Source organism: Phocoena sinus, chromosome 13 (genome assembly GCF_008692025.1).
Source record: "Phocoena sinus isolate mPhoSin1 chromosome 13, mPhoSin1.pri, whole genome shotgun sequence".
In the NCBI taxonomy this organism is placed as follows: Eukaryota; Metazoa; Chordata; class Mammalia; order Artiodactyla; family Phocoenidae; genus Phocoena; species Phocoena sinus.
Window position 1 is genome coordinate 47,961,577 of NC_045775.1, and position 22,916 is coordinate 47,984,492.

General features: G+C 39.5%; 1 long non-coding RNA gene across 1 annotated transcript; it reads left to right on the forward strand.

Moving 5' to 3' along the window:
- Nucleotides 1-643: 643 nt before the first annotated feature.
- LOC116764570 lies at nt 644-14,503 on the forward strand. Its single transcript, XR_004352937.1, has 4 exons — nt 644-655; nt 3,156-3,164; nt 3,376-3,380; nt 14,391-14,503. It is a non-coding gene; the product is annotated as an uncharacterized LOC116764570 (long non-coding RNA).
- Nucleotides 14,504-22,916: the final 8,413 nt, after the last annotated feature.

A 22,916-nucleotide genomic window follows, 5' to 3' on the forward strand; every position in this document is an offset into this window, starting at 1 on the left:
ACAACCTTGGATCACAGAGCATCTCAAAGGTTTGGTCTTACACAATTCTCACTTTGAGAATTTCTATGCTGAGTTGTCAATAACTTATGCTCGTTAAAATTACACAATGCAAACATTTCATATGTAAACTTTGGGTAAAAGGCAAACATTGTTTTATTTAAAACAAAAATATGGTTTTTCTAAATTTTTATTAGTTTTTCAATTTTGACTTTTAACAACTATGGTAGTAATTAGGATGTTTATAAATAGTCCAGCTCTCTCTCTTTCTGGACACATGGAAAGACATACATCTTTGCTCACCCGAAGCTAGGTGTAATTGTTTAATTTACTTTGACCAATGGCATGCTGATATTAGTACTGTGAGTCACCAAGGCAGAAGCTTTCAAAATGTATGAGCTTTGTCATGTCCTCTTTCCCTTTGTCATGATGACCAGCCACTACCAGATTGGATGTCCTCTGTTGGCTTCGTGTTCTGGACTGAAGAAAGCACAGAGCAGAGCCTGAAGCTAGCACTTGATGGACAAGTGTAAGAAAGATAGATAGATAGATAGATACTGTTTGTTCTGAGTTATTGAAATTTAGTGTATCCTGACTAATAACTTAGGTAGCATGATGTAGCATTCAAAACACACAGAGTCACTCACACAAAATCACAGTGTCAAGTTCTCATTTTTTACTGGCCAGCTTGATAAAAAGTTGTAAAATTCATTTGACTTCTTCAGTCTCTGTTTGGGAAAATAATAAGTGCCTTCCTGGCAGAACTGTACTGAGGATTAAATGAGACTATCCAAGAATGTGATTTGTGAGCTACAAAGCACATTGCACATTAAAGGTCTTACGCTTTTTTAAAATTTTAGATATGACAAAAAATCTATAAACAGCAATTAATGGCATATTATATTTATATTCTTCTGGTTTCTATCAATTTTAATACCAGTAGCCAAAGGACATAACTTATACCCTTATTATTTAACCCATATTCAATTTGTCTTAGAGCTTAATAAGAATCAATCATATTATTTAGTTACCTTCAACTCTAACAAACATAAATGCCATTTATACTTATTTAACCTTATCTAGCTACTGATTTTTAAATTATAAAGGCATAAAATGATCATAAAAATAACTTCTATATTCCAAATATAACTTTATTCTAAGTAGAACTTATTTTGCTAATTCCCACTACACACTGATTCTAAGTCAATTTTCCCTGGTAGCTACACTCACTAAGAAACAACTTGCTGTCCCAGGCTAGGGACAAGGATTGGTAGGAGGTAGAAAATGCATGACTCTGACTATCTAATCAATGGTTTATTGAAGTGGAAGAAGGAATAGACTCTAATGATGAAGACAAGTATTTCTATTAAGAGTGCTTCCTGGGGCTTCCCTGGTGGCACAGTGGTTGAGAGTCCGCCTGCCGATGCAGGGGACGTGAGTTCGTGCCCCGGTCCGGGAAGATCCCGCATGCCGCGGAGCGGCTGGGCCCATGGGCCATGGCTGCTGGGCCTGTGCGTCTGGAGCCTGTGCTCCGCAACGGGAGAGGCCACAACAGTGAGAGGCCCACGTACCACAAAAAAAAAAAAAAAAAAGAGTGCTTCCTTGTCAGAAAGAACCCAATGCCATGTTCCCTCCTTTGTGTTCTCTCCACCACTCCTCTAGTCTGGGCCTTCTGAATCACTTGCCTGGACCACTGTAATATGTCCTAATGGGGTTTCCTAACTTCAAGCACTTCCTTTCCAAATATGACCACACTTGTTCCAGTTATCTTTATGTTCCATTAAAAGCATGAAGGTAACCATGTCACTTTCTTCCTCAAAAGAATTTAATGGCCCCAAAGCATTTAATTGCAGAGGAACTCGAACCTATCTACTTAGCCTAGCGCAGTATGGGTAAACAGTTGTGAAAGTAATTCCACTCCCATCGTACTTTTCTCCCTTATTTCTTCCAATGCATAGTTGCTATTACAAGCACACTAGACTGAGTTCTGGTTTCAAACCCAGTTTGGCTTCTCCTACCTAACACCTTTTTTGCCTGCTCTCCCTCCCCTTGAATTGTCTAAACTGCCACTCCCGAATTCATCCAATCATTCCAGGTAGAGTTCTCCCCCCACTTCAAATTCATGTTAAAATCCCACCTCTTCTTTAATTTGTACAAACCTCAAGAATGACTAAATATTGCCTTTCTCACTAGTACAATGAATGGTGACTCAGATTTCAAATTAAATTTAATTATAGGAAATATTTATTGCAAATGGGAATTTGTGGACTGAAATTACTATTAATCACAGATTATTTTATCTTCAAAACATTCCCATAAAGTGTATATTTTAATTTGTATTTTATATAAAAGAAAACTGGGATTTTAGTAAAGCCAAATAACGTTTTCCAAAAATATGCAGAAACTTCTTTTGCAAACAATAATTTCCACAATTATTAGGTGATGTTTATAAACAAGGGTAAATGAATAAATGCTCACATATGCAGCTGATTTTTAATGAAAAATTCTAAGCTTTTAGTCCCTCAGCAAGAGTTTTTCAATCACATAAATCCCATTACAGCATTGAATGAGTAGATAAGGTATTTGTAACATAATTCCAAATGTTTTGTTTAAATGCCTTGATAGCACCTTGAAACAATTTACTCTCTACACTAGCACCTCAGAACGGCCAATAAATCTTGCTCTTCTGATCAGAAGAACAGACAAAATTAAGCCATTCGTCAGTAATGACGAATGAAGTATCAGGCAAGTAGGTTTAAAAAATCAGCTTCACAAGTACCAGATGATGGAAATGTAAGTTAACTCCAGTTCATGTGAAGAAAGTATAAAGGCATGGGGTTTCAGTTAACAGTACACTTAATGTTATTAAGAATTGAGACATATCCATGAGCAAACATGAAATCACGGGCTGTGGTGAGGTGGCACAGTGTCCAGGACAAAATAGTTCCCATAGTCTCTGCTCCAGTTAGTATGTGTCTAGAACAGGCATGAGTTCACCATTTTGCATTCAACCTGGATAAAATGTGGTACATTCTAACAATGGTGAAGATGATGATGAAGGGTCTGAAAACCAAGCATTATGGAGAATTATTAAAGGAATTGCAGGGGTGAGGAAGACTTAGGGAAGTCCCACAACTGAAGGATAGAATAAGAACCAGTAAATGAAGGTTACAGATGGTAGTTCTAACAATCTGGATAAAGAAACCCACTCAATTAGAACTCAACAAAAGTGAAACAGGCTGTGTTTTCCCTTGGCTCCCAAGATATCCCTTTTTCCTGGCTCTCTCCCTTTGCTTGAAATGACGCTACTCAAAATGATGTCCACCATGAGCTAAGAGCTTGCACTCAACTGAGAGTCTTATGCTGCTTCCTTCACAGAGAAAGTCTTGCTACATGTAAAACTGCTGAACTAAGTGGTGTGCTTACTGACCTAGTACATTTACATTCTGGTAAAAGCTCTCAATCTCGTAGATAAAAAGAAGACCACACTTCTGCCTTGTTCTAAGGTCTGTACTCCTTCCCTCTCTCTATCCACAACCTCAAGCATGTTATCTTCAAAGTCATGTTGTCCATCTCTTATAAGCAAAGTGATTGTATACACACAGGATTTCATAGATATTTCTAATATTAAATATTCTATCCCTTTTTCCACAAAGCATAATGTTGAAGTGTCAGAAGAGGCACACTGATTTTTTTCCTCAAAAATATGGTATACGTGAGCTATCCTTTTGCCTTCTCTCTAAAGAATATTAGAAAATCATGATTATAATATTATATGGATTTTTTTTTTATTCTATCAGTGAAGAAAATATTGTCAAAGAAATAAATGTCTAAGCATGTCAGTTAAAGTCATCAGCAGTGGGACAGTGCCCATTGTTAGGGCATTGGGATGCTTTTTGATTCCCCTGAAATCCTGATATACAGGTAGCTCCCTACTCCATCCTTGAATTCAGTAGCTCTGTTAAAAAATTAACTTTAATGTACACCTTTAATCCATGAAGACTGAGGCTATCATCCACACAGCTGGAACACTTATCTCTGCCAGGGAAGTTGGCCAGACTGGATGGATATACAATAACTGTTGAACAGCCTTCCCACTAATATCTTCTGATCCCGCCTTAGAACTTGAATAAAGGTGTCAGAATCCTGAATAAAGGTGTCAGAATCCATTATCACTACCAGAATAACAGAATCTCAATTCCAGAAGCATGGTCCTTTCTTGGATCTAAACTTATGCACAGACTCCAGGAAAAAAAAAAAAAAAGTACTTCAGGTTTGGGGAACATGTACTCCTAGGAAGGAAACAGTATTTTAAATCTCATAATCTTATGTATATTGCCTTTAAAATTTCTTAGCATTTAAATTGGAAAGGAAGAGGTAAAACTGTCATTATTTGTGGATAACATGATACTGTATATAGAAGTCTCCACCAAAAAAACATTAGAATAAATGAATTCAATAAAGTTGCAAGATACAAGATTAATACACAGAAATATGTTGTTTTTCTATACACTAATAATGAACCATTAGAAAGAGAAAGCAAGAAGATAATCATATTCAAAATTGCATCAAGAAGAATAAAATAGCTAGGAATAAACGCTACCAAGGAGGTGAAAGACCTATACACTGAAAACTATAAAACTCTGACAAAGGTAACTGAAGAGGATACAAAGAAACAGAAAGATATCCCAGGTTTATGGATTGGAAAAATTAATACTGTTAAAATGTCCATACTTCACAAAGCAATCTACAGATATAATGCAATCTCTATCAAAATACCAATGACATTTTTCACAGAACTAGAACAAATAATCCTAAAATTTATATGGCATCCTCAAAGACCCCAAATAGCCAAAGCAATCTTGACAAAAAAGAACAAAACTGGACGTATCACAAGCCCTGACTTCAGACTATACTGCAAAGCTACAATAATCAAAACTATATGGTACTGGTACAAAAACACACACACAGATCAATGGAACAGAACAGAGAGCCCAGAAATAAGCCCACACACACTTATGGCCAATTAATCTACTACAAAGGAGGCAAGAATATACAATGGGGAAAAGACAGTCTCTTTAATAAGTGGTACTGGGAAGATTGAACAGTATCATGTAAAAGAATGAAATAAGAAAATTTCCTCACAACATATACAAAAATAAACTCAAAATAGATTAAAGACCTAAATGTAACACTAGAAATCATAAAACTCCTAGAAAAAACATAGGAAAATATTCTTTGACACAAATCATAGCAATATTTTTTGGATCTGTCTCCTAAGGCAAAGAAAACAAAAGCAAAAATTAACAAATTGGGCCTAATTAAAATTAAAAGGTTTTGCACAGCAAAGGAAATCATCAACTACAAAAAAGACGACCTTACTGAATGGTAGAAAATATCTGCAAGTGATATAATGGAAAAGGAGTTAATATTCAAAATAAGCAAATAGTTCATACAACTCAGTATCAAAACAACAAACAACCTGATTAAAAAATGGGCAGAAGGGCTTCCCTGGTGGCACAGTGGTTGAGAATCCGCCTGCCGATGCAGGGGACACGGGTTCGTGCCCCGGTCCGGGAAAATCCCACATGCCGCAGAGCGGCTGGGCCCGTGAGCCATGGCCGCTGAGCCTGCGTGTCCGGAGCCTGTGCTCCGCAACGAGAGAGGCCACAACAGTGAGAGGCCCGTGTACCGCAAAAAAAAAAAAAAAAAAGGGGCAGAAGACCTGAACAGGCATTTTTCAAAAGAAGATATAGAGATGGTAAACAAGCACATGAAAAGATGTTCAACATCACCAATCGTCAGAGAAATCCAAATCAAAACCACAATGAGATATCACCTCACACCTGTCAGAATAGCTATCATCAAAAAGACCATAAATAATAGACTTTGGCAAGGATGTGGAGAAAAGGGAACCCTAGTATACTGTACTAGGAATGCAAATTGGTACTGCCACTATGGAAAACAGTATGGAAGTTCCTCAAAAAACTAATAATAGAACTACCATATGACCTAGGGATCCCACTCCCGGGTATATATCTGAAGACAACAAAAACACTAATTCAAAAAGATACATGCACCCCAATGATATTCATGGCAGCATTATTTACAGTAGCCAAGACATGGAAGCAAGCTAAGCGTCCATCAACAGATGAATGGATAAAGAAGAGGTGGTATATGTATATATGTATATATATAATGGAATATTACTCAGCTATAAAAAAGAATGAAATTTTGCCATTCGCAACAACATAAATGGACTTGGAGGGTATTATGCTTAGTGAAATAAGTCAGACAGAAAAAGATAAATACTGTGTATTATCACTTATATGGGGAATTAAAAAATAAAACAAATGGATATAACAAAACAGAAACAGACTCATGGATATAGAGAACAAACTAGTGGCTACAAATGGGGAGAGGGAAAGGAGGAAGGGCAAGAAAAGGGTATGGAATTAAGAGGTATGAACTACTATGTGTAAAATAAATAAGGTACAAGGATATATTGTTCAGCACAGGGAACATAGCCAATATTTTATAATAACTTTAAATGGAGTATAATCTATAAAATGTTTGAATCATTATGTTGTATACCTGAAACTAATACTGTAAATCAACTATACGTCTGTTAAAAAGTATTCTTTGATAGAGGCCCTAAAATGTGACAGATATATCAGTCTGACCAAATTTTCAAAGAATGCAGAATCTCAAATTGAGTCAATTATGCAAATTGCCTGCTAAAGGATTAATTTAATGTTTGACCAAGTCTGAAGAAAGAAGACTTGCTGGCCAAAGTCATTTTGTCATCAGTTCCACCCTTGCTGTCTGGCTTCCAAGTAGTTCCAGGCCTTGTAAAGCACTGGAGGAAGACAAGAAGGTGCAAGGAAGGAAGTCAAAGTATCTCTTCCACTCGCTCTTTTGCCTCCTGTAGTATCTTTCTGCAGTGACTATACCGTTTCCATGGCTCCTTGATAGATAGTCCCACCTTTTGCGACTCAGCTCCCATAAGCAAAACCTCATTCCAACTGAGCTTTGGGCTCTCAGGATGAATCTCACATCTCAATTGGGAAACAGGTAGCCTCCTAGCCCTAGGAATGGTAGCTACTTCCTCCTAGTGCTAATAGCTGTGACACTTAATTTGGGTTCTCCATTCTGTGATCACCTGTGTTATTGATTATTTTAAATAACCTTCCATTAAAATACATAGTTTTAAAATCCTGGCTGGACCCTGAATGATACAGAGAATGTGAAATTAAAAAAAAAAAATCAGCCTTGAAAACTATAAAAAAGAAAGACTGGCACAGAAGAAATCAACATTAGAGTGACCATATAGCTGAATGTTCAGGGATGTGACCTCTCTTGTCCTAACAGCAGCTTCATCTGTGGAGAAACGGGTGATGCAAGCATTTACACACTCCTTGTCTGGAATCATTAATGTTTTTAAAGCTAACTTCAGTTTATAATTTTGAAACTCATGTAGCTTTGTCTACACAAAGAAAGTCCACAACTAGTGGATATCAGTATCTTATCCTGGTGATGACTTATTCTAATTTTAAATTAAGAAAAATCCTTCTGGTTTCAATAATCAGAATCTGAAAGATTTATATATGTGAGACTGCCCACGAAAGTCTGATCTTCCTCTTCATTTATCAGAACATCAGTATTCTGAGCCCAAAGCCTGAAAATCCAAAGCCTAAAATACAGGGAATTCTCCCAGGTTACAAATGTCACCATGTGAAGGACTACCTAACTGATAAGCCAGCATTCCCCAGGTCTCAACTGGATGGCATATTGCAACCTTGTCCTGCATGTTGCAGAATATCCTAGAGATTCTGTAAGTGAAATTTGCCATATTTTACCCACAGAGTAGTTTTGAAAATTAAATGAGATTGTACATAGAAAAACACCTTTTGTGTTACCAAAGATAGTAATAAAAAACATAAAGAAGTGTATTGACCATTAACTTTCATCATTAACTAAATCTCTTAGCTTGATAAATACTGAAGAATGGCTGAAAGATGGGGATATTCTATGAAGAGTAGACTGTTAGCTCATTGATCTAATTAGAATTCACTTCAGCTTCACTTAACATGTTAAGTCAGAACACTAACTGTACATTAGGCTACCAGTAAGGAAGAGTATATTGAAATCCAATTTGGGGTCCTAGGGGATGCAAGTAACTTAGCATGGTATGTGAGCATTTATTAAACTCATTATTAAGTTTCCTTGGAAAATAAAGACTGTTATAGAAAAAAAAGAAAAATGTAAACAGAATATACAAATCCATATCAATAAATTACAAAACTACACATATTTATTCGTTACCTATGATGGTTCCAGTATTTGATAAGGCATCTGGAAATAGAAACATCAGAAACACAAACTCTCACTCAAGGAGCTCAGTGTAATAGGGAAGCAAAAGTACACATAAGTGATTAAGCAGCAAAATGAGAAGTACAATAATAAAAAATAAGTACCAGATATAGAAGAAGTACAGAAAAGTCAGTGATTAATTCTAGTTTGGATATTCAAGGAAGATCTCAGGAGGAGACAATGCCAGGCCGTGATTTTGATGACTTGATTGGCTTTCTCAGGTAGATAAGTAGTGGAGGGGAAAGAAGTAATTCCAGACAGAGAAAACAGGTATGTGGAGGCATAGAAGTATGAAATCACATGGAAACTTCAGGGAATTATAAGCAAATCCATATATTCTGAACAGAGTGCATGTGGTGAAAAACCAGGGGAGATGAGCATGGAGAGGTTGCAGGGTCACAATGTAAGTGGCCTAACATACAGAGCTGGTAAACTTCTGCCTTCCACCTTTAGGCAAACGGCTGCCACAAGAAGGTTTTAAGTAGCGGAGCAATATAATCAGATTTGTATGTTAAAAAGGTGCCTTTAATGACTATGTTGAGAATGAACTGGGGTGAAGCATGATAAAAGGGCAATATAACCAGTTATATGTTATTCAGTAGATTTTAAAAATATACACCCAAAGTTTTTACTCCTACCAGGACACTTATGATCTCAAGCAATTGGGCAGCCAATGAGGGACCCCACTAAGTTAGTGAGTAGATATTTTGCCTCCCTAGCATCATCCTGCAGGACTGAATTAAAGCCCCTGCCTTCCTTCTTCATTGTATCTTCCATTAAACCTAGTTCCATTTTCATTCCTCTGAAGCCAAATCAAAGTCATAACAGAGCTGTCATTTCCAGGCATGTGAAGCAGGATAAACCCAACCAGGCACACCCAGCCCTTTGGTATAAATCATCTAAGCACGTGGAGAGGACAGGAAACACAGGGTGAAGAGAGGTGATCTTGGAAAAAGCAATGAATGAAGGAAGCTGCTTATTTCATGATTAAGAATGAAGGTCAAGTGGTCAATGTGAGTCCCTCATAGGCAAGGACATTTGCATCCATCACTACACCCATGATGTCTGGCACATAGCAGTTATTTCAATAAATGTTGAAAGAAAGAAATGATTTAAAAAATAAGAATGAGGAAGTAGGAAGGAAGGCTGGAAAGAAAGAACAGGAGTGAAGAGAAAGGGAAGGGGAGGAAGTAAAAACAAAAGAAAAATTTCATTGTGGGGGGGTATTTACAATCCTCCTAGAAAAATTAAATGGACTAAAATCATAAGGGGAAAAATTCAGGAAACTAAGAGATCTAAAGAGGCTTCATTTTACATATAAAATCCCGATTAAAATCAAATTATTTTTCTTAAGTTGAAGGTTTCCATGATGAACATAGATATTGACAGTTTAGCCCTCAAGGGAAATTCAGGAAGCCAGGAATGGCTCACTCAGCTGTGACACCACTGACAAAGATCTGAAAAGGAAAGAACATTTGGTGAAGGAAAAAAAAATCACTGAATTCATGAACGCTTTGATGTGATCAACAGCGTTTTCTGATATGCAGAGAGCACATGTCAGAGAGATGGACACGATCAGCTCCCAGGAGGCTGAAGAAATCGGCTCTGAAACCTTCCGGCCACTTCACCTTGCCTTACCTTGGCTGCTTGTTAGTGATCCCCGAGGGATAAATGCATTAAAGTTGACAGAAGCATAATGTGTACTGTGTATATATTAAGGAAAATATAAAATTAATCACTTCCTCTTCATTTCAGGTTGCTTCAGCAGCAGCTGCATGCAGTCTGAGAGTTTAGTCTTGTTTGTATTTCTAATGAGCTTGGGGCCTTTGTGAAGAAAGTTAAAAGCATTTCAGTAAATGTCCCTAAATCTTATGGTCATTTTAAAATTCAAGACATTGGGAAATCCGAGTTGTACAACACGTCAACTTGAGAGGAGCTAAATTTATGGCTCTCTAGTCAGCCAGTACAGTTCTTTTATAAGCCTACAAGTCTGTTGTATCAAGCTCATTAACCTGTAGACAGTTTTAAAGGCTTCTGCAAAACACTCATTTACAATATTGAATGGGTTAGGTACTGAATGCCCTGATCTTGTATGTCTGCCCATTGCCTGAAACTTATTTTAGAGGAGGATACTGTTGTACGCAGACCTCTCTAAAAATAAATTTGAAGCAGGCAATTCTTATTTTTCTTTATGTTTCAATTGCATTTAACCTGGGAAGTAATCTACTGTAGTGTTTAAAAGCATAAGCTTCATAGCTGGAGAGAGCCTGTGTTTGAATCCCATGTTTGCCACTCACTAAGCTAAACAACATCGATCAAGTCATTAAGCATATCTGTATCTTCGTTTTCTCAACAGGAAAATGGAAATAGTAATACTACCTACATAACTTAAAGCATCATTGGGAACACTAAGTGAGTTATGGAAATTTCTCATAGCAGTGCCTGGCAAATGCTCAAGAAACATCAGGAATAATAATAATACTTATTACTATTGTTATTAATTCTCAATACTTTTTGGGCCAATCTTTAACTGCTAATGTCCCTACGTTCCCATTCCATAAGTTCTCTGTTTGCTTCCAAATTTTCTTGACTCCATCCTAATTTATATGACATTTCAAAAAAAAGCCTGTATTTCAACGCAATACGCATAGATACATATAACTCTCTCTCTCTCTCTCTCGTGTGCATGCGCATGCACACACACACATACACAAACACAAAACAACTTCTCACAAAACAATATTTATCTTTAATTCATATTATGAAATTGACATGGTCTAGTGTACTCTATTTAAAAAGAAATGCTGGACTTCCCTGGTGGCGCAGTGGTTAAGAAGCTGCCTGCCAACGCAGGGGAAACAAGTTTGAGCCCTGGTCCAGGAAGATCCCACATGCCGTGGAGCAACTAAGCCTGTGCGCCACAACTACCGAGCTTGTGCTCTAGAGACCGTGAGCCACAACTACTGAGTCCACGTGCCACAACTACTGAAGCGTGAGTTACTAGAGCCTGTGCTCCACAACAAAAGAAGCCACTGCAATGAGAAGCCTGCACACCGCAACGAAGAGTAGCCCCCACTCGCTGCAAATAGAGAAAGCCCGCATGCAGCAACTAAGAGCCAACGCAGCCAAAAATAAATAAATTTATTTTAAAAATAAATAAAAAAGATATGCTAGTCATGACCCATTAAATTGATTTTATAACCTAGAAATAAATCATGGCCCATGGTTTGAAAAGCAATCTTATAAAAGAGAAGGGCTAATCAGATAAACTGTTATATTATTAAAGGATGATGTTAAGTAATGAGTTAGCCCTAGAAGAACAGATTTTCCTATTATAAGAGGCCTAAAATGACTTTACCTAATAGAAATGTGTGGAAATGATGGATAAGTAGGAGCAATTTTGCACTGAAACATTCATTTCTATTCCCTAAATCCAAGTTAAATGTGATCCATTCCTGACTCTGGTAAGTTCTTCTACCAAAAACTGTCTCTGAAATATCTGCTCATGATTCAGAACTGTGCATTAAAATAAGGGATACATGTCTATGATCAGTTCACTAATAATTTAAAAGAAACACAAAATTTGTGTGGTGCCTAGTTTCAGAAAAGGCTGACCAGAAATCACCCACTTAAGAAAGAACTAACAATGCCAGAAAAGATTCCATTAATGGTATTGTGACTAAAAGCTTATGGCTTCTTATTGATGGAGCTTTTGAATATTCGGCTAGAACAATACAAAATAATGCTGCATCTCCTGGATAAATGAGACAATTGCTTAGCTGATTCTATTTAGAAAATAAAGTAATGTATTACTTGCTCCCATGATAGTCAAAAAAAAAAAAAAGAATTTTTAATTTTGCCACCAATATATGCTAACAACCTTTTTTTGTGCAATGAACCTCTTTGGAAGCCTAGAGAAGTCTATGAACCCCTTCTTAGAAAAGATTTTTTAAATACATAATATCAAACAATGGGATTAAAAAGTAGGACAATTATATTAAAGTACTGATCAATTTATAAGGCCCCCTGATAGTCCTGGAACCCAAGTTAAGAAATATATGACTATGAAAAAATGCTATATATATATATATATATATATATATATATATGGAAAGAGAGAGATTTGTTTTCCTATCTTGTTCAAGCACATCCTTGAAGAGGTAAATAAAATAACTTACTCTGTAATAAATTAGATGTGGTCTAGTAAACTTTAATCCAAGTTGTGTTTTTTTGTTGTTGCTGTTGTTTTTGCAGTACACGGGCCTCTCACTGTTGTGGCCTCTCCTGTTGCGGAGCACAGGCTCCGGACACGCAGGCTCAGCGGCCATGGCTCACGGGCCCAGCCGCTCTGCGGCATGTGGGATCCTCCCAGACCGGGGCACGAACCCGTGTCCCCTGCATTGGCAGGCGGACTCTCAACCACTGTGCCACCAAGGAAACCCCTAAGTTGTGCTTTTTTATTATCCTTTTTTCTTTTTGATGTTAGGGTAACATGGCAAGATTTGAAGACAAAACATATTTCTGCAGAATGAATTCCACTAGTAACACTACAAAATGAATCATATTATATGGATAAACCTAGTTACTATAATGTCAGTACAAAATAATCTTTAAACATGTATGCTTAGAGCTTCCAGGTTGGAGAACCAGAACACTTCGGCACACCATTGTGCAGGTTGCCAAACTCCATGATACCTTTGTTTGGGACCACGTCCTACATATCTCTTTATTTGGCTGTTGTTAATATAATGAGCATCTAAAACTGCAGAATCACAGGCTTCAGAAGTTTTGTCACTATTTTGATGTTTCATCTTTGGAAAACTGCTATCAGGCAAGGAGTTTCCTCTGTTCTGCCTTATTGTCATTGACCAAAAATCTACTTCATACAAGCAATCTAAACTGGCTTCCTCAGATTTCAATTCATGATTCTTTGGAAAGCTTTGGAAAAAAAGAGAACCCCCTAAAAATAATATTTGTTGACGGAGACAAGATGGCAGAATAGAAGGACGTGAGCTCACATCCTCTCACGAAAACACTAAAATCACAACTAACTGACGAACAACCATAGTAAAAAAAAGACTGGAAGCTACAAAAAAGATATTCTACATCCAAAGACAAAGAAGAAGCCACAACGAGATTGTAAGAGGGGTGCAATCGTTATAAAATCAAACCCAATACCCGCCGGGTGGGCAGCCCACAAACTGGAGAATGCTTATATTGCAGAGGTTCATCCACAGGAGTGAGGGTTCTGAGCCAAATGTCTGGCTCCCTAGCCTGGGGGTCTGGCATTGAGAAGAGGAGCTCCCAGAGTATCTGGCTTTGAAAGCCACTAGGACTTGATCGCCAGCAATCCACAGGACTGGGGGGAAGCAGAAGCTCCACTCTTGGAGGGTGCACACAGGGTCTCATGTGCACCACAACCCAAGGAAAAAGCAGCGAGTTCATAGAAGACTGGGCCAGACCTACGTGCTGGTCTTGGGAGAGTCTCCTGAGGAGCTGGGGGGTGGCTGTGGCTCACTGTGGGGACAGAGACACTGGTGGCAGTGGTTCTGGGGAGTAGTTATTGGTGTGAGACTTCTTGGAGGCTGCCATTTTATCACCAAGACCTGGCCCCACCCAACAGCCTATAGGCCCCAGTGCTGGGACACCTCAGGCCAAACAATCAACAGGGTGGGAACACAGCCCCAGCTACCAGCAGACAGGCTGCCTGAAATCCTGGTGAGCCAACAGCTGCCTGGTAAACACACCTCTTGACATGGCCCTGCCCACCAGAGGAACAAGACCCAATTTCACCCACCAGTGGACAGGAACCAGTCCCTCCTACCAGAAAGTATGCACAAACTTCTCAGACCAGCCTCATCCACCAGGGGTCAGACACCAGAAGAAAAAGGGATTACAACCCTGCAGCCTGCGGAATGGAAAACACAATCACAGAAAGTTAGACAAAATGAAGGCAGAGAAATATGTTCCAGGTGGAGGAAGAAGATAAAACCCCAGAAGAACAACTAAGGGAGGTAAAGATAGGAAATCTACCTGAAAAAGAATTCAGAGTAATGATAGTAAAGACAATCCAAGATCTCGGAAAAATAATGAAGGCACAGACTGAGAAGACACAAGAAATGTTTAATAAAGAATTAGGAGTCGGAGGAGGTCACGGAGAGGATGTGACCTCCGGTTGACCCTCAAGCTAGATGCTCGCCTCCTCCATCTTGCGGATGTGCTTTTTGCCCAGTTTCCACAGTGGGAGCCACTTCAAGGAGGCAGCCCTGCCAGAGCACTGCGGTGCTGAGACCATCTGGACACAGTACACGTGACTCAAGGCAGCGTCTCGTTCCAAACAATCAACTGTGGAAGAACAGCATAAAATTTTTGAGGGGAGGTAGAGAAGGTATGGACAGAATACAGCACAGAAACTGGCATCCAAACCCGGATAAGATGGTTAGTTTTGAGACTTTAGTCTGCCATCTTTAAAGTCGTCTTCCCTTCCTCAACACCTCATCTCGGATTTATTGACCTCTCGTGCGGCGACCAGAGTGAGCTTGGACTCGGTAACAAGTGCAGTGAGAAGGCAGTGGTGGGGGACCTTGAAGATGGCGGAAGAGTAAGACGCGGAGATCGCCTTCCTCCCCACGGATACACCAGAAATACATCCACACGTGGAACAACTCCTACAGAACTCCTACTGAAGGCTGGCAGAAGACCTCAGACCTCCCAAAAGGCAAGAAACTCCCCACGTAACTGGGTAGGGCAAAAGAAAAAACAGAGACAAAAGAATAAGGACGGCACCTGCACCAGTGGGAGGGAGCTGTGAAGGAGGAAAAGTTTCCACACACTAGGAAGCCCCTCCGCGGGCGGAGACTGCGGGAGGCGGAGGGGGGAGTTTCGGGACCGCGGAGTAGTGCACAGCGACGGGTGCAGAGGGCAAAGCGGGGAGATTCCTGCACAGACGATCGGTGCCGACCAGCACTCACCAACCCGAGAGGCTTGTCTGCTCACCCGCTGGGGCGGGCGGGGCCGCGAGCTGAGGCTCGGGTTTTGGTTTTGGACGGAGCTCAGGGAGAGGACTGGGGTTGGCAGCTTGAACATAGCCTGAAGGGGTTAGTGCACCACGACTAGCCGGGAGGGAGTTCGGGGAAAAGCCTGCACCGGCCGAAGAGGCAAGAGACTTTTTCTTCCCTCTTTGTTTCCTGGTGCGCGAGGAGAGGGGTTTAAGAGCGCTGCTTAAAGGAACTCCAGAGACGGGCGCGAGCCGCGGCTAAAAGCGCGAACCCCAGAGACGGGCGCGAGCCGCGGCTGAGGGCGCGAGCCCCCGAGACGGGCGCGAACCGCGGCTAAAAGCGCAAACCCCAGAGACGGGCGCGAACCGCGGCTAAAACCGCGGACCCCAGAGACGGGCGGGAGACGCTAAGGCTGCTGCTGCCGCCACCAAGGGGCCTGTGTGCGAGCACAGGTCACTCTCCACACCCCTCTTCCGCGGAGCCTGTGCAGCCCGCCACTGCCAGGTTCCCGGGATCCAGGGACAACTTCCCCGGGAGTACGCACAGCGGGCCTCAGGCTGGTGCAACATCACGCCGGCCTCTGCCGCAACGTCACGCTGCCTCTGCAGCCGCAGGCCCGCCCCGCACGTAGTGCCCCTCCTACCCCCATCCCCCAACCCCCGGCCTGAGTGAGCCGGAGGCCCCGAATCAGCGGCTCCTTTAACCCTGTCCTGTCTGAGCGAAAAAACAGACGCCCTCCAGCGACCTACACGCAGAGGCAGGGCCAAATCCAAAGCTGAGCTCCTGTGAGCTGTGAGAACAAAGAAGAGAAAGGGAAATCTCTCCCAGCAGCCGCAGAAGCAGCGGATTAAAGCTCCACAATCAACTTGATATACCCTGCATCTGTGGAATACCTGAATAGACAAGGAATGATCCCAAATTGAAGAGGTGGAATTTAGGAGCGAGATCTATGATTTTTTCCCTTTTCCTCTTTTTGTGAATGTGTACGTGTATGCTTCTGTGTGAGATCCTGTCTGTATACTCTTGCTTCCACCATTTGTCCTAGGGCTCTATCCGTCCATGACTTTTTTTTAAAAATTCTTTTTCTTAATAATTAAGTTTAATTGTAATAACTTTATTATACTTTACCTTCGTTCTTTCTTTCTTTCCTTCCTTCCTTCCCTCCTTTAGACAACGAATCACCCCAAATTGAGGAGGTGGTCTCAGGGAGCAGGATTTATGATTTTTCCCCCTTTACCTCTTTTTGTGAAGGTGTATGTGTATGCTTCTGTGTAAGATTTTCTCTGTATAGCTTTGCTTCCAACATTTGTCCTAAGGTTCTATCCGTCCCTTTTTTTTTTTCTAAATATTTTTAATTCAATAACTATATTATACTTTATTTTATTTTTATTGTATCATCTTTCTTTCTGTCTTTTTTCCTTCTTTCCCTCCTTCCTTCCTTCCTCCCTCCCTCCCTCCCTCCCTCCTTTCTTTCCTTCTTTGCTTCTTTCTTCCTTCCTTCCTTTCCTCCTTTCCTTCTTTCTTTACTCATACTTCTACTAATTCTCCCTACTTTTTCTCCCTTTTATTCTGAGCTGTGTGGGTGAAAGGCTCTTGGTGCTCCAGCCAGGAGTCAGGGCTCTGCCTCTGAGGTAGGAGAGCCAACTTCAGGACACTGGTCAACAAGAGACCTCCCAGCTCCACATAATATTAAACGGTGGAAATATCCCAGAGACCTCCATCTTAACACCAGCACCCAGCTTCACTCAACGACCAGCAAGCCACAGTGCTGGACAACCTATGCCAAACAACTAGCAAAACAGGAACACAACCCCACCCATTAGCAGAGAGGCTGCCTAAAATCATAATAAGGCCACAGACACCCCAAAACACACCACCAGACGTGAACCTGCCCACTAGAGAGACAAGATCCAGCCTCATCCAGCACAACACAGGCACTAGTCCCCTCCACCAGGAAGCCTACACAACCCACTGAAACAACCTTAGCCACTGGAGACAGACATCAAAAACAACGGGAACTACGAAAGTGCAGCCTGCAAAAAGGAGACCCCAAACACAGTAAGATAAGCAAAATGAGAAGACAGAAAAACACACAGCAGATGAAGGAGCAAGATAAAAACCCACCAGACCTAACAAATGAAGAGGAAATAGGCAATCTACCTGAAAAAGAATTCAGAATAATGATAGTAAGGATGATCCGAAATCTTGGAAGTAGAATGGACAAAATGCAAGAAACAGTTAACAAGGACCTACAAGAACTAAAGATGAAACAAGCAACGATGAACAATGCAATAAATGAAATTAAAATCACTCTAGATAGGATCAATAGCAGAATAACTGAGGCAGAAGAACGGATAAGTGACCTGGAAGATAAAGTAGTGGAAATAACTACTGCAGAGCAGAATAAAGAAAAAAGAATGAAAAGAACTGAGGACAGTCTCAGAGACCTCTGGGACAACATGAAACGCACCAACATTCGAATTATAGGGGTTCCAGAAGAAGAAGAAAGAAAGAAAGGGACTGAGAAAATATTTGAAGAGATTATAGTTGAAAACTTCCCTAATATGGGAAAGGAAATAGTTAATCAAGTCCAGGAAGCACAGAGGGTCCCATACAGGATAAATACAAGGAGAAACACGCCAAGACACATATTAATCAAACTGTCAAAAATTAAATACAAAGAAAGCATATTAAAAGCAGCAAGGGAAAAACAACAAATAACACACAAGGGAATCCCCATAAGGTTAACAGCTGATCTCTCAGCAGAAACCCTACAAGCCAGAAGGGAGTGGCAGGACATACTGAAAGTGATGAAGGAGAATAGCCTGCAACCAAGACTACTCTACCCAGCAAGGATCTCATTCACATTTGATGGAGAAATTAAAACCTTTACAGACAAGCAAAAGCTGAGAGAGTTCAGCACCACCAAACCAGCTTTACAACAAATGCTAAAGGAACTTCTCTAGACACGAAACACAAGAGAAGGAAATGACCTATAGTAGCGAACCCAAAACAATATATAAAATGGAAATAGGAACATACATATCGATAATTACCTTAAATGTAAATGGACTAAATGCTCCCACCAAAAGACACAGATTGGCTGAATGGATACAAAAACAAGACCCTTATATATGCTGTCTACAAGAGACCCACTTCAGAACTAGAGACACATACAGACTGAAAGTAAGGGGATGGAAAAAGATATTCCATGCAAATGGAAACCAAAAGAAAGCTGGAGTAGCAATTCTCATATCAGACAAAATAGACTTTAAAATAAGGACTATTAAAAGGGACAAAGAAGGACACTACATAATGATCAAGGGATCGATCCAAGAAGAAGATATAACAATTGTAAATATTTATGCACCCAACATAGGAGCACCTCAATACATAAGGCAAATACTAACAACCATAAAAGGGGAGATCAACAGTAACACATTCATAGTAGGGGACTTTAACACCCCACTTTCACCCATGGACAGACTATCCAAAATGAAAATAAATAAGGAAACACAAGCTTTAAATGATACATTAAACAAGATGGACTTAATTGATATTTATAGGACACTCCATCCAAAAACAACAGAATACACATTTTTCTCAAGTGCTCATGGAACATTCTCCAGGATAGATCATATCTTGGGTCACAAATCAAGCCTTGGTAAATTTAAGAAAACTGAAATTGTATCAAGTATCTTTTCCGACCACAACGCCATGAGACTAGATATCAATTACAGGAAAAGATCTTTAAAAAATACAAACACATGGAGGCTAAACAATACACTACTTAATAATGAAGTGATCACTGAAGAAATCAAAAGGGAAATCAAAAAATACCTAGAAACAAATGACAATGGAGACACAACGACCCAAAACCTATGGGATGCAGCAAAAGCAGTTCTAAGGGGGAAGTTTATAGCAATACAAGCCCACCTTAAGAAGCAGGAAACATCTCGAATAAACAACCTAACCTTGCACCTCAAGCAATTAGAGAAAGAAGAACAAAAAAACCCCAAAGCTAGCAGAAGGAAAGAAATCATAAAAATCAGATCAGAAATAAATGAAAAAGAAATGAAGGAAACAATAGCAAAGATCAATAAAACTAAAAGCTGGTTCTTTGAGAAGATAAACAAAATAGATAAACCACTAGCCAGACTCATCAAGAAAAAAAGGGAGAAGACTCAAATCAATAGAATTAGAAATGAAAAAGGAGAAGTAACAACTGACACTGCAGAAATAAAAAAGATCATGAGAGATTACTACAAGCAACTCTATGCCAATAAAATGGACAATCTGGAAGAAATGGACAAATTCTTAGAAATGCACAACCTGCCAAGACTGAATCAGGAAGAAATAGAAAATATGAACAGACCAATCACAAGCACTGAAATTGAAACTGTGATTAAAAACCTTCCAACAAACAAAAGCCCAGGACCAGATGGCTTCACAGGTGAATTCTATCAAACGTTTAGAGAAGAGCTAACACCTATCCTTCTCAAACTCTTCCAAAATATAGCAGAGGGAGGAACACTCCCAAATTCCTTCTACGAAGCCACCATCACCTTGATACCAAAACCAGACAAGGATGTCACAAAGAAAGAAAACTACAGGCCAATATCACTGATGAACATAGATGCAAAAATCCTCAACAAAATACTAGCAAACAGAATCCAACAGCACATTAAAAGGATCATACACCATGATCAAGTGGGGTTTATTCCAGGAATGCAAGGATTCTTCAATATACGCAAATCTATCAATGTGATAAACCATATTAACAAATTGAAGGAGAAAAACCATATGATCATCTCAATAGATGCAGAGAAAGCTTTCGACAAAATTCAACACCCATTTATGATAAAAACCCTCCAGAAAGTAGGCATAGAGGGAACTTTCCTAAACATAATAAAAGCCATATATGACAAGCCCACAGCAAACATCATCCTCAATGGTGAAAAACTGAAAGCATTTCCACTAAGATCAGGAACAAGACAAGGTTGCCCACTCTCACCACTCTTATTCAACATAGTTTTGGAAGTTTTAGCCACAGCAATCAGAGAAGAAAAGGAAATAAAAGGAATCCAAATCGGAAAAGAAGAAGTAAAGCTGTCACTGTTTGCAGATGACATGATACTATACATAGAGAATCCTAAAGATGCTACCAGAAAACTACTAGAGCTAATCAATGAATTTGGTAAAGTAGCAGGATACAAAATTAATGCACAGAAATCTCTGGCATTCCTATATACTAATGATGAAAAATCTGAAAGTGAAATCAAGAAAACACTCCCATTTACCATTGCAACAAAAAGAATAAAATATCTAGGAATAAACCTACCTAAGGATACGAAAGACCTGTATGCAGAAAATTATAAGACACTGATGAAAGAAATTAAAGATGATACAAATAGATGGAGAGATATACCATGTTCTTGGATGGGAAGAATCAACATTGTGAAAATGACTCTACTACCCAAAGCAATCTACAGATTCAATGCAATCCCTATCAAACTACCACTGGCATTTTTCACAGAAGTAGAACAAAAAATTTCGCAATTTGTATGGAAACACAAAAGACCCCGAATAGCCAAAGCAATCTTGAGAACGAAAAAAGGAGCTGGAGGAATAAGGCTCCCTGACTTCAGACTATATTACAAAGCAACAGTAATCAAGACAGTATGGTACTGGCACAAAAACAGAAAGATAGATCAGTGGAACAGGATAGAAAGCCCAGAGATAAACCCACGCACATATGGACACCTTATCTTTGATAAAGGAGGCAGGAATGTACAGTGGAGAAAGGACAGCCTCTTCAATAAATGGTGCTGGGAAAACTGGACAGGTACATGTAAAAGTATGAGATTAGATCACTCCCTAACACCATACACAAAAATAAGCTCAAAATGGATTAAAGACCTAAATGTAAGGCCAGAAACTATCAAACTCTTAGAAGAAAACATAGGAAGAACACTCTATGACATAAATCACAGCAAGATCCTTTCTGACCCACCTCCTAGAGTAATGGAAATAAAAACAAAAATAAACAAATGGGACCTAATGAAACTTCAAAGCTTTTGCACAGCAAAGGAAACCATAACCAAGACCAAAAGACAACCCTCAGAATAGGAGAAAACATTTGCAAATGAAGCAACTGACAAAGGATTAATCTCCAAAATTTACAAGCAGCTCATGCAGCTCAATAACAAAAAAACAAACAACCCCATCCAAAAATGGGCAGAAGACCTAAATAGACATTTCTCCAAAGAAGATATACAGAATGCCAACAAACACATGAAAGAATGCTCAACATCATTAATCATTAGAGAAATGCAAATCAAAACTACAATGAGGTATCATCTCACACCAGTCAGAATGGCCATCATCAAAAAATCTAGAAACAATAAATGCTGGAGAGGGTGTGGAGAAAAGGGGACACTCTTGCACTGCTGGTGGGAATGTGAATTGGTTCAGCCACTGTGGAGAACAGTATGGAGGTTCCTTAAAAAACTACAAATAGAATTACCATATGACCCAGCAATCCCACTACTTGGCATATACCCTGAGAAAACCAAAATTCAAAAAGAGTCATGTACCAAAATGTTCATTGCAGCTCTATTTACAATAGCCAGGACATGGAAACAACCTAAGCGCCCATCATCGGATGAATGGATAAAGAAGATGTGGCACATATACACAATGGAATATTACTCAGCCTTAAAAAGAAATGAAATTGAGCTATTTGTAATGAGATGGATAGACCTAGAGTCTGTCATACAGAGTGAAGTAAGTCAGAAAGAAAAAGACAAATACCGTATGCTAACACATATATATGGAATTTAAGGGAAAAAAATGTCATGAAGAACCTAGGGGTAAGATAGGAATAAAGACGCAGACTTACTGGAGAACGGACTTGAGGGTATGGAGAGGGGGAGGGGTGAGTTTTGACAGGGCGAGAGAGAGTCATGGACATATACACACTAACAAACGTAGTAAGGTAGATAGCTGGGGGGAAGCAGCCGCAAGGCACAGGGATATTAGCTCGGTGCTTTGTGACAGCCTGGAAGGGTGGGATGGGGAGAGTGGGAGGGAGGGAGACGCAAGAGGGAAGACATATGGGAACATATGTATATGTATAGCTGATTCACTTTGTTATAAAGCAGAAACTAACACACCATTGTAAAGCAATTATACCCCAATAAAGATGTTTAATAAAAAAAAAAAAAAAAAATCCTAAAAAAATAAATAAATAAATAAAAAATAAAATGACCAAGGAAGTTTCCAGAAAAAAAAAAAAAAAAAAAAAAAAAAAAAAAAAAAAGAATTAGAAGGTCTAAAGAACAAACAAACAGAGAAGAACTGAAATAAAAAAAATACACTAGAAGGAATCAATAGCAGAATAAATGAGGCAGAAGAACAGATAAGTGAGCTGGAGGACAAAATGGTGGCAATCAGTGGTGTTGAACAGAATAAAGAAAAAAGAATGAAAAGAAATGAAGACAGTTTAAGAGACCTCAGGGACATTAAGCATACCAACATTCATATTAT